Source organism: Rhinatrema bivittatum, chromosome 4, assembly GCF_901001135.1.
Source record: "Rhinatrema bivittatum chromosome 4, aRhiBiv1.1, whole genome shotgun sequence".
NCBI lineage: Eukaryota > Metazoa > Chordata > Amphibia > Gymnophiona > Rhinatrematidae > Rhinatrema > Rhinatrema bivittatum.
Genome location: NC_042618.1, coordinates 108263774 through 108276094, shown reverse-complemented (window position 1 = coordinate 108276094; position 12321 = coordinate 108263774). Strand labels below are relative to the sequence as shown.

Sequence of the window (12321 nt, the reverse complement as noted above, 5' to 3'; positions counted from 1 at the left end):
GGCCATCCCTATCCAGACAATGAGATATGAATGTGTAGAGAGAACTCCACATCGCAACCTTGCAGATCTCCTCTACAGGAACTGCTCACAAGTGGGCCACCAATGCCGCCATGGCTCTGACAGAATGAGCCTTGACATGAACCCCAAGTGCAGTCCCTTCTGGGCATAACAGAAAGAGATGCAATCTGCTAGCCAAATAGATAGTGTTTGTTGGCAAAGGCAATGCCAAAACTAGTCTTGTCAAAAGAAATAGAAAGTTGGGTGGACTTTCCAGACAGAAGGTTAAGGCTCACTTGCAGCCCAAACTGTGCAGTACTCATTCAGTTTTGTGCGAAAAGGGCCTGGGAAAGAATATTGGCATGACAATTGACTGGTTAAGATGGAACTCTGACACCACCATAGGCAGGAACTTAGGGTGCGTACACAATACCACCCTGTCATGATAAAACTTAGTATAAGGTGGATAAGGCCTGGAGTTCACTGATCCTGCATGCTGAAATGACTGTCATCATAAATATGACCTTCCAGGTCAGGTACTTCAGGTCACAGGTGCACAGCGGCTCAAAAGGAGCATTCATCAGCTGAGCTAACACCACGTTGAAGTCCCAAGACACAGCGGGAGGCCTTAGGGGAGGCTTCAATTAAGGCAGGCCCCGTATGAAATGTACAATTATAGGCTGTACAGAGACAGGCATACCATCTACACCTCGGTGATATGCATCAATTGCACTGAGATGAACTCTAAAGGAATTGGTATTTAAGCCAGCCTCCGATAGGTATAGGAGGTAGTCAAACAGTTTTTGTGTGGGGCAGGAGAACGGATCTAGGGCCTTCTGCTCAAACCACACAGAAAACCTCCTACACTTCAGTGCATAGGACTTTCTAATAGAAGGCTCTGTAGAAGCCAACAGGACCTGAGACACATCCTCTGAAAGATCAAGTAGCTGCAAGATTAACCTCTCAACATCCAAGATATGAGTGGGCCTGGAGGATGGGATGCAGCAGCCTGCCTTGATCTTGCATGATGAGATCTGGGGAAGTCCCCAGACTGATCGGTTTCTGAATGGACAAGACCTGCAAAAATGGAAACCAGATCTGTCTCCCACAATGAGGCTATGAGGATCATAGTCCCCCTGTCCTCGTGAAGCTTTAAGAAAGTCTTTGCCACTAAGAGAAGTGGCGGATACACATACAGAAGACCCTTGCTCCAATGATGAGCAAGGGCATCTGAGGCTGGTTTGCCATCTGACCTTTATAGGGGGTAAAACCGAGGCACCTTCCTTTTGCAGGGGGTCATGAACAGATCTACATCTGGGCTTCCCCAGAGGAGCCCGTCCAATTTGCTAACCTCAGGCCCAGGGACCACGCGTAGAGTCTGAAGGCTCGACTCATCCTGTCTGCTACCATGTTCTCAGTCCCGGCCAGGTATATGGCCCTGAGCACCATCCCGTGGGACAGGGCCCAGGACCAGATCTGGACCACTTTCTGAAATAGGAGGTACGATCCCATGCCTCTCTGCTTGTTGACATACAACATAGCTACATGGTTGTCAGTGTGGATCAGGAAGCTCCAGGAAGCTGATTTGACAAGAGTGCTCCTGAGCGGACCAGAGACCTTGAGAACTGAGCCCATCTACATGAACTCCCCACCTCAGGGTGGATGCAGCTATGGGTAGGAGATTTTGGGTAGGGGGACTTTGAAACGAGATCCTCTATTCCAGATTTGAAAGTATCTGCCACCAGGACAATGAGTCCCAGAGAGATAGGGTAACTCGGATGCAATCCTGGCGGCTCTGAGTGGCCTGGTGCCACTGCAACCTCAGGATCCATTGGGCTCTGCGCATGTGTAAACGTGTTAAGGGAATGACAGGAACAGTTGCAGCCATATGGCCCAACAACCTCAACATGTGCCAGGCTGACACCTGCTGGCTCTGCCACGATAGTTGTCAAGATGACGGCCCTCTGGTGAGACAGGAAGGCTTTGGCATGAGCTGAGCTCCTATGAAGTCCAATTGAAATGACGGGCTGAAATGGGACTTTGGGTAGTTGAGAATGAACCCTAGTGACTCCCAACACCCAGACAGTCAAGCGCATGGACCTGATGGCCCCTGCCTGAGACGTGGTTCCTCCCAGTGAAGGGAGAAGGCATTGCAGGCCAGATGGCCATTCCGTGCCATTAGGGATCAGAATCTGCTCACCTTGTGATTGAGAGGGGAGGTGAATAGATCCACATCCAGTGTACCCCACCGGCGGAACAGGTCGGCCACCACCGCTTGATTGAGGGACCACTCGTGTGGTTGGAAGGCCTGGCTGAGGTGGTCCGCCAGCACATTGAGGTGACCTGGCAGGTAAGTCACCTGCAGAGACATTCTTTGGGAGAGGGCCCAGTTCCACACCTGCACTGCCTCTTGGCAGAGGAGGAACGAGCCCGTGCCACCCTATTTGTTGAAGTACTACATCACGACCTGGTTGTCCGTCCTGATCAGAACTTCCTTGGCAACGTGCTTCGGTGATGGTCCAAAGGCCTTGAGTGTGTAGGCCATTCGTGTGGGCTCCCCACCCCTGAGGAGAAGCATTGGTGGTGAGGGTCACCTGGGGCAGCGTGGGCTGAAAGGGAAGTCTGTGTTCCAGATAGGGAAGGGCTTCCCACCAGGCCAGAGATACCCTGAGAGGATCCATGACAGTGACCGGAGTTTCTAGATCTTGAGATGCCTGCCACCACTGAGACTGCAAGGCCCACTGAGGGCTCCTCATGCGGAGGCGGGCCAAGAGAGTCACATGGATGGTGGCCACCATGTGGCCCAGTAGGTGGAGCAGGAAACAGGCTGGCACCCTCCTGCTGTTCCAGATGAGGGTGGCCAGCAAGGCAAGGGCAATCGCCCTGTCCATGGGCAGGAAAGCTTTAATTTGTGCCGTGTTCAACCTGGCGCCAATAAAGTTCAGCTGAGGGGACAAACAGAGGTTGACTTGGCGAAGTTGATAACGAACCCCATGGTCTGCAGGATCTGAACTGCCAAGGCCAGAGCTTGCAAGACCTCGGAGCGGAAGTCGCTCCTGACCAGCCAGTCATCCAGGTATGGGAACACATGGACTGAGCAACGCCTGAGTAGGCAGCCACCACCGCTAAGCATTTGGTGAAAACACGGGGGGCCAATGCCAGCCCAAAGGGCAGCACTTTCTACTAGAAATGTGCATTCCCCACCACGAAGTGGAGGTACTTCCTGTTGTTGGGGACAATCGCAATATGTGCGTATGCCTCCTTGAAGACAAGGGAGCAAAGCCAGTCTCCTTTTCGGAGGAGCGAAATCAGCATGCCCAGAGAGACCACCTTGAATTTTTCTCTTACGAGAAACCTGTTCAACTCCCTAAGGTCAAGAATGGGGCGCAAGCTGCCATTCCTTTTGGGAATGAGGTAATACCTCGAGTAGAGCCCCTGGCCCTGCTGCTGGCAGGGAATGTGTTCCATGGTGCCCACTGCGAGGAGAGCAGAGAGTTCCGTTTGAAGAACGGCCAGATGGGAGGATGAACCCCACGATGGACATGAGGGAGAAGCCTCTGGGAGCCGGCTGAAATGCAGATGGTACCCCGGCGGGCAATGGAGAGGACCCAGCATTCCGATGTTCTCTTCCCAGTGACAGGCAAAGCTGAGGATCCTGCCACCGAGTATGGGATTGGTTGCTAGGGGAACTGCTAGATGACTTAAGCTCCCTCATCGCCAGTCAAAATCCCATGGCCGGAGCTTGCTGGGGAGCTGGTTGAGATCTAGGGGCCCGCTGCTGGCGGGGACGACCCCTGGAACCGGTTCGAAGTGGACAAGTCCAAGCGGCCTGAGGGTAATACGTCCTCTGCCGGTAAAAAGGTTTATGAGAACATTGTCTGGAGGATTTCATGGCTGAGGACGGCCCCTCTGAGGTACTACCGGATAGCTGCTGGAGAGTATCATGATGGTCCTTCAGCTGCGCCATTGAATCCCGGATCTTATCCCCAAACAGATTATCACATGTACAGGGGAGGTCGGAGAGCCTATCCTGGACCTCCGGCCGGAGATTCGAGGCCCGGAGCCAAGCCATCCTTCTGGCGCTGATGCCCACGGTGGCTAAACAGGCTGCAGTTTCGAAAACATCATAGGTGGAATGCACCTCATGTTTTGTTTTTTTTTAATTCATATTTTATTGCATTTTTACAAAGTATTATTCACATACTTCGCCAGGTAAATAAGGCATGTATCATACAAACAAATATAAGAAAGGAATTATAACAATACAGTAAATCAGTATAATTGTACATGCTCTTGTATTCGAAGAAAAACTAAATTGTAGGACTCCTAGCCTGGAATACAAAGGAGTTCAAAATAATAATAATCCTTCAGGAACATCTGGCCTAGTGTTTTGTCAGTATTCTTAACTAACTGACTTATTGGCCTATTGCGATGGAATTAGTCATACTTCTGGCATACAAAAAGGACTTAAGTTGTTCAACAGCTGAGAACACAAATTTTTCATCTTGACGGCCTACTAAACAACAACATGGATATTTTAAAACAAATGTATATCCTAAAGCCAAAACTTGGGGTCTAAGATTCAGAAATTCTCTTCTCCTAACCTGGGTCGGTCTTGATAGATCTGGGAAGATCTTTACTACCTGGCCATGGAATTCTAGACCCATATTTAGGAAATAATTACGCATTACCTTACTAACATCCCCTTCAGAAATGAAGGAGACTAATAAAGTACCTCTATCAATAATTTCAATATCAAAACCCTCAATAAATTGTGTAAAGTTTTCCAAGGCTTCCAAGCGATTTTCTCCAGTTTTTCTAAGGGATCTAGTTAGAAAAAAAGCCTTATTAACAAGTGGTATCTGTTCATCGTCCAACTTTAAACAATCATTGAAATACTTCTTCAAAGTGCTTTGAGTATTCTCCCCCAAAGCCCTAGGAAAATTAGTAAATCTCAAGTTCAGATGTTTAGAATAATTCTCAAGGTGATCCAGTCTTTTAGACTGTAGTCCAACATCTTTAATGAGGTTCACATTTACTGTTTGAATTTGGGTAATTTTACAGCCCATCTCATTTAATTGTCCGTCCTGGTTTTGCTTCATATTAAACATTTCAGTGTCCAGCTTAATATGCTTTGTCTCGCATACATTTACTAGTTTCCCAATTGCAACCATTAAGTCCCATAAAGTATCCAGAGTAACTACTTCTGGTTTAGGGGGTGGTATAAATAACTCACCCCTTGCCAGTACAATTTGAGTTCCTCTGGGCTCAAGCGTCTGGATGTCTCGTAGCCTTTTTTCCTTCTCCACTCAAAAAACTGGGGATATAGATGAAAATAATCCCTCCGGTCTTTCAGGCCCCAATGTTTCAGCTGGGCTGGAGGAAAGATGTTCTGCCGGCACGATCTCACTCCCTCGGCGTCCCCCTCCCATCTGGGTGATGAGATCATCTCCCTGCGTCACTTCAGGAGGCTTCACCAGCATCGCTGGCTCCAGAGGAGGCCTGCAGTCAGGAGGGCTGAGAGTGATATCCCCAGGCAGCAAAATAGCTCCTTCTCTATTTGCTGCAGAGGGGCAATCGCCCCACTTCTCCACCAACATCGAGGTAGCGAAGGAATCTATCTTCATTTGTCCAGTAGGCAATTCGGGTGCGATGGGGTAGACCCGAAGCTTCCCTTTGCGTTTTGCAGGCATCTCGTCAAGGAAATAAAGTTCAATGAGGAGCGATTCAACAACGCGTCCTCTCACACCGCCATCTTGGCTAGGAGTCCCTCACACCTCATGTTTTCCTGCTTCCAGACCCTGTGAGGCAATGGTGGCAAGGTCTTCCTGCTGTTGCTGGAGAAGACCCTCTGAGAAATCCTGGATTTGCTTCTAGAGATTCCGTTTGTATTGAGTCATATAGAGTTGGTAGGCCGCAATGCGGGCAACCAACATGGCGCCTTGAAAAATGTTTCTCCCTATGGCGTCTAACTCTCTATGCTCGCATCCCAGAGGGGCGGAGGCATGGGTACGGGAACACCAGGCCTTTTTTAAGGTGGACTCCACGACCACCAACTGGTGGGGGATCTGACTTCTCTCGAATCCCAGGGCGTGTTGCACCATGAAGGTGGCATCGGCCTTTTTTTAATTGGAAAGACAGAGATGGGGTGTTCCTACATGTGGAGGAGGAGTTCCTTAAAAGTATCATTGATCGGAGTTGCCATGATTTCCTTAAGAGCGTCGATGAACTGGAGAACTTCCAGCATCTTGTGACACGTGTCCTCCTCTGTAAGGAGTTGAAAGGGGATGGCTTCAGCCATAGCCCTGACAAACCCTGCAAAGGACAGGTCATCAGGTGGTGAACAACAGCGCTTCTCTGGAGGGGAGTGTTCCAAGAGGGGGTCGTCGGAGTAGTCTGAGGACAAGTCATCACCTCAGGGGTCATTAGGACTTTCCTCCTCACTTGGGCCTGGACGCCAAGAGCGAGGGTCATAAGGGGCATCAGCCCTGGGCTCCTAGGGCTTCGGAGGCCGTAAGGGCACTGATGGCATCAATGGATTCCCCGGCATCGAGGCGATCATCGTCCGTGGTAAGCCAGAGGGATCCGGCAATGGCTCAGGGAATCGTGGGCGAGGGAACACAGTACCAGCCATATCTTCCTCCTCGAGGACCCGAGAACCAGGATCTCTCCAGTGAAGGGCATCGAGGGCCCCTCGGGCACCAGCTGCGTCGGGAGGGCACCAAGAAGGACATCTAGACACTCCAGCAGAGGTGCTAACATCGAGGGCAGAGGTTCGGGCACTGGTATGGGGGCCAGTGGCACCGGCAGCTCAACGCTTTGCAGCTCCTTGAGCACTGCCAATTGCACCCTGCGGTCCAACTCTTCCTGGAAGTCCTGGGTGGCCAGGACTGATGGAGGTGGACGAGGTGTCGCCAGCTCATCCTCGGATCCCCGAGGTGCTAGCCAGGAGGGTCGTGGGAGGGAGAAGTTCAGACGTCTCCCCACAATCCTTGGGTGTCAAAGAGGCCGACGCAGGCATGGAGTACTTCGGGGTCCCAAAAAGTTTCTCCATTTTGAGAGGTACGCCCGATACCCTTTGGACGTCATCTTGTTGCATAGACAGCACCCATGGACATTGTGTGAGGCCCATAGGCAGAGAATGCAAGCCTTGTGCAGATCCGTGATGGACATGATTCACGGGCACTGGGGACACCAACGAAAACCGGTCAACAACATGAAAAAATAACCGGCGTGCAATCAATGACCGACAGACACCGTAGGGCAGGAGGTCGGGAACTGATTGCAAGTTGGAAAAAGGCTGACCAAAAGTCTTACTGTACCGAGGAGGCACCAACTGCGAAGGGGATCCGATGAGGACCTGGAAAAAACAGCAAATAAATTGATGAAAAATTCAAAAACGTTGGAGCTCTACGGACTGTCAGGCAACTGCACCACGGAAAAGAAGAGAATGAGGGGGGACCTCATGTGGACGCGCGGATAGTGGCAGGCTGGCACGCTCAGTCTGCTGGCCTAAGTTTGTAGAAACTTTGACAAAAGTTTTCCGTGCCCGGCTCCATTGGAAGATGTCACCCACATGAGAGGACTACTATCCTGCTTGTTCTAGGAGAAGAAACCTCTCACAAGCTCTAGAGCTTTCAAAAAGCTCTTGAGTCACTAGATGGCAAAAAGCCATTGGAAACCAACTGTCTTTCATTTTCTTTTTGATAATATGAAGGAAGGAAGTTAACTCCAAAAACAAGAAAATGGATGGGATAAATGAGTTTTAAATTGCTACAATTGTATGCAAACATATAGGCACCCCTATTCAAAGTGTATGTTTTGACAAATCTCTAAGTGAATAGAAGTTGACACAACTTCTATGGTTGACACAACTTCTATGGTGCAAAGTTAACTACAACATCCTGCAATTTTTTGAAGTACCAAAAATATAACAGCACAAAACATAGGGTCCAATATTCAGCTATATCCGGCTAAGTTGAAAGACATATTCAGCAGCACGGCTATGCTGCTGAATATCCATGTACAAATTGCTACTTAATTGGAAGTTATAGCCAGTTAAGTTAGACCAGCTCTGAAAATCTTTAGCACATTGTACACCTAATTCTTGCTCTCATTTCTGTATCAGCTTATATTATGCTTCGTCTCTGTTTCTAATATTGCTGAATAAAGCGAAGAAACGGTATGTGTTTCATGATACTTTAAATTAATAAATGCCTCTATTATATCTCTTATCCTCCTCAATAAATCGGTTCTAGATAAAGAATTAATGTGGTATCTTGCTTGAAGGCATGGAAAATAATTGCACAACCAATATATTGTCTTTGAGATTTGGAGGCAATTTCAAAACAGAAGCATGAAAAATATAGGATAACTCAAGGGGTTGGGAGCACTGAAAGGAGAGGATTACCTTGCTGGTGGCTGAAAGGAATCAGTAAGTTTTGCTTGGGAAAGTTTTTTTTTAAAGTATTGGGGAGAAGTAAACTATTGCGGTATATTATTTAGTGTGTTTGTGCTTTTAATAGTCAGTAAGGCAGCTAATAAACAGAAGTTAGTATGTTTATTGTTAATAGTCAGTAAGGCAGCTAATAAGCAGAAGTTAGTGTGTTTGTATTTCCCAACCCTCCCATCCCTCTCCCACCCTCCCCTAGCTCATCCTTTCATTTATAGGCAGGTGCCACTTTCACACTAAAAAAACCCAAAACATCAGCCTTTTAACTTCACGAATTCCCCACACATTATTGAGAGTTTGATCATTCCCCTGTAGGCCACTACCAGACACATAGTGAATATACTAATACATTTAAAGGATGCTAATTAGACACATTCCTTCTCCCATAGCAACCTAAAACTTAACTAGGAACTGAACACATTTGAGATGAAGGCAGCAGTCCAGCAGCAAGAGGGGGGCCTCCCAGTCTTTTGCATCAAGTGTCACAGTGTCAAGTGCCAGTGAGAAGTTGTACGTGCGTATTCGATGCAAAGAGCTCCTGTCTCTCAGAGAATGAGTCCGATCTCTGGAGGCTAGAGTGGCAGACCTGGAGGAGCTGAGGCAGACAGAGAGGTATATAGATGAGACTTTCAGGGACATAGTAGCCAAGTCCCAACTTCAGACTGGCAGCTCTGGTGCTGCCTTGGAGGAAAAAGGTCTCATGATTGGAAAGCATCAACCTGGTGCAGCAGGAAAGGATCCTGTAGCAAGGGTCTGCTCTCCAGGTGGTGTATTGTCCTTTTGCACCAAGGATGTGTCTCCCAAGGCTACTGCCCAGGAGGGAAGGGTTAGGTCGGCCAACATAGTTGGTGATTCGATTATTAGGAATGTAGACCGCTGGGTGGCTGGTGGGCGAGAGGATTGCCTGGTAACATGCCTACCTGGTGTGAAAGTGGCAGACCTCATGCGTCACCTAGATAGGATTTTAGACAATGCTGGGGAAGAGCCGGCTGTCGTGGTACATGTGGGCACCAACGACATAGGAAAATGTGGGAGGGAGGTTCTGGAAGCCAAATTTAGGCTCTTAGGTAGAAAGCTGAAATCCAGAACCTCCAGGGTAGCATTCTCTGAAATGCTCCCTGTTCCACGCACAGGTCCCCAGAGGCAGGCAGAGCTCTGGAGTCTCAATACGTGGATAAGACGATGGTGCAAGTAAGAGGGATTCAGTTTTGTAAGGAACTGGTGAACCTTTTGGGGAAGGGGGAGAGTTTTCCGAAGGGATGGGCTCCACCTTAACCAGGGTGGAACCAGACTGCTGGCGCTAACCTTTAAAAAGGAGATAGAGCAGCTTTTAAACTAGAACAAAGGGGAAAGCCGACAGTCGCTCAGCAGTGCATGGTTCGGAGGGAGGTATCTTCAAAGGATACTAATGATGCATTAGAATTAGGGCATCCCAACAGTGAGATTCCAATAATAAGAAAAGTAGTCCAAGTGCCTGTAACTAAAAACTCACCTGAGCTAAAAAATTCCAGTTTATCCCTATCAATTAAAAAGCAGAATGAAAATACAAACAAAAAACACACTTTGAAATGTTTGTATGCTAATGCCAGAAGTCTAAGAAGTAAGATAGGACTAGGGGGCATTCCATGAAGTTAGCAAGTAGCACATTTAAGACTAATTGGAGAAAATTCTTTTTCACTCAACGCACAATAAAGTTCTGGAATTTGATGCCAGAGGATGTGGTTAGTGCAGTTAGTGTAGCAGGGTTCAAAAAAGGTTTGGATAAGTTCTTGGAGAAGAAGTCCATTAACGGCTATTAATCAAATTTACTTAGGGAATAGCCACTGCTATTATTTGCATCAGTGGCATGGGATCTTTTTAGTGTTTGGGTAATTGCCAGGTTCTTGAGGCCTGGTTTGGCCTTTGTTGGAAACAGGATGCTGGGCTTGATGGACCCTTGGTCTGACCCAGCATGGCAATTTCTTATGTTCTTATGTTCTTATAGGAGAATTAGAATGTATAGCAGTGAATGATGACTTAGACTTAACTGGCATCTCAGAGACATGGTGGAAGGAGGATAACCAATGAGACAGTGCTATACTGGGGAACAAATTATATCGCAATAACAGAGAGGAGCATCCAGGAGGCAGTGTGGCGCTTTATGTCTGGGATGGCATAGAGTCCAACAGGATAAACGTCCTGCATGAGACTAAATGCACAATCAAATCTTTATGGGTAGAAATCCCTAGTGTGTTGGGGAAGAGTATAGTGATAGGAGTATACTACCGTCCACCTGGCCAAGATGGTAAAACGGACAGTGAAACCAAGCCCAGGGCCCTGCTGACCTGCATGCCTAGTGAGACCAACCACCCTTGGTTGGTCTCTGAGTGGTCCTCCGACTACTCCAAGCCCTTTCGGACCTGCCGCTGGGAATGGCAATGGCAGCAGGCCGGACAGGAGACGAGGACAGACGAGGGCTCTGGAACATGAAGACTCAGACAGGAGACTTGGGGCGTGCAGACTCAGACGAGAAGCTTGGGATGTGAAGACTCAGACGAGAAGCTTCAGCATGAAGACTCAGGATCAAGGTTTAGGAACAAGTAGTGGTTTGAGGCTGCCACGCGGTGCGCCCTACACAGCCCACCGACACGGGCGGACCCCATGGGCTGGTCACAGGCAACGCTTGGGAGCGAAGCAGACTCCAGTCTTAGGCATGGACAGAGCAGCCACCAGAACATCCGTGGGCCGAGATGATTTCCAGGGTAAGGGACCAAGACGAGACTTGGCTTCGAGCATAGGGTAGGGAGCCAAGACGAGACTTGGCTTTAGGCATGAAACACGGGACCAAAACAAGACTTGGCTTCAAGTGAAGATGGCCCTCCGGAGACTAGTGCTACGAAACAAGAAGACAGGCCCATGCCACGAGGTGAGGAGACACGACGTAACACACCAGAGAAGGTAGCGATGAACCAAAGGACCAGGAAGCAGAAGCGGAGACGAGGCATCAGGAAAGAACATCAGGAAGACCACAAGACATCAGGAAGACAAGGGATAATCCAGAAGAGACCAGGAACTTGAAGAACAATGAGGGATCCCACAAAGAACAGGAAATACCAGCAGGTGGGAAGCTGAGAAGTCCTGAGACGAACTAACTCCTTGCGAAGGTAACTAAGGACTGGAAGCTGGGCCCTTATATAGGGCTGAAGATCAGGAAATGCCCTGGGAGGAGTCCAGGTGGGGCCGGGAGGCTGGCCCTTTAAATCAGTGAAGGAGGCACGGCCTGCGCTCTAGGAGACAGGAAGCAGGACGTTATGCAAAACCATGGCCAGCAGCCATGCTGCAGGAGCAGTGCAGGGAGAAGCCGGGCCTCTGCACAGGCCCCGATGTCAGCAGCGGCTCCTGCCACTGCTGGAGGCACAGAGGGCGGCTCCAGCTGCCAGGAAAGCCTGGGGACTGCGGCCTCCAGGCCGCGAAGTGATGATGACGTTGGCGGCGGCTCCGGCCGCATTGAAGTCCCGAAGTCTGCAGCTCCCTGCCGCGGTGAAGAGAGGAAACAGCTGACTGCAGCTCCTGCTGCGAAGAACGTCGGCGGCTCCGTGCCGTGTTGGTAAGTGCAGAGTCATAACAGTTAGAATTTATTCCCTGTAGACAATTTCATAGTTGAACTATAATTTTGACTGACCAATTCTTTATTAGATTGGCTAACATACTGTTTAATTACAAAAATGAAAGTTTGAATTTATAATAGAGTACACATTTTTTAGTATGCTGATGTATCAAGGGATTCAAAACTCCCTGAGTGGCAAACAATTGAGCCTTGTTACCAGGCATGGGCACGCTCCCGTATAATTCTTTCTTTCCACCAACTAAGCTTCCAGCCTCAAAATGTATTT

The 12321-nt window shown here is 48.8% G+C and overlaps 1 protein-coding gene across 3 annotated transcripts in view; it reads right to left on the bottom strand.

The window, feature by feature from the left end:
* The window catches only part of HEATR4 (HEAT repeat containing 4), a 265168-nt gene that overhangs the window by 239061 nt on the left and 13786 nt on the right, over window positions 1–12321 (bottom strand). The gene's annotated exons all lie outside the window — the stretch shown is intronic.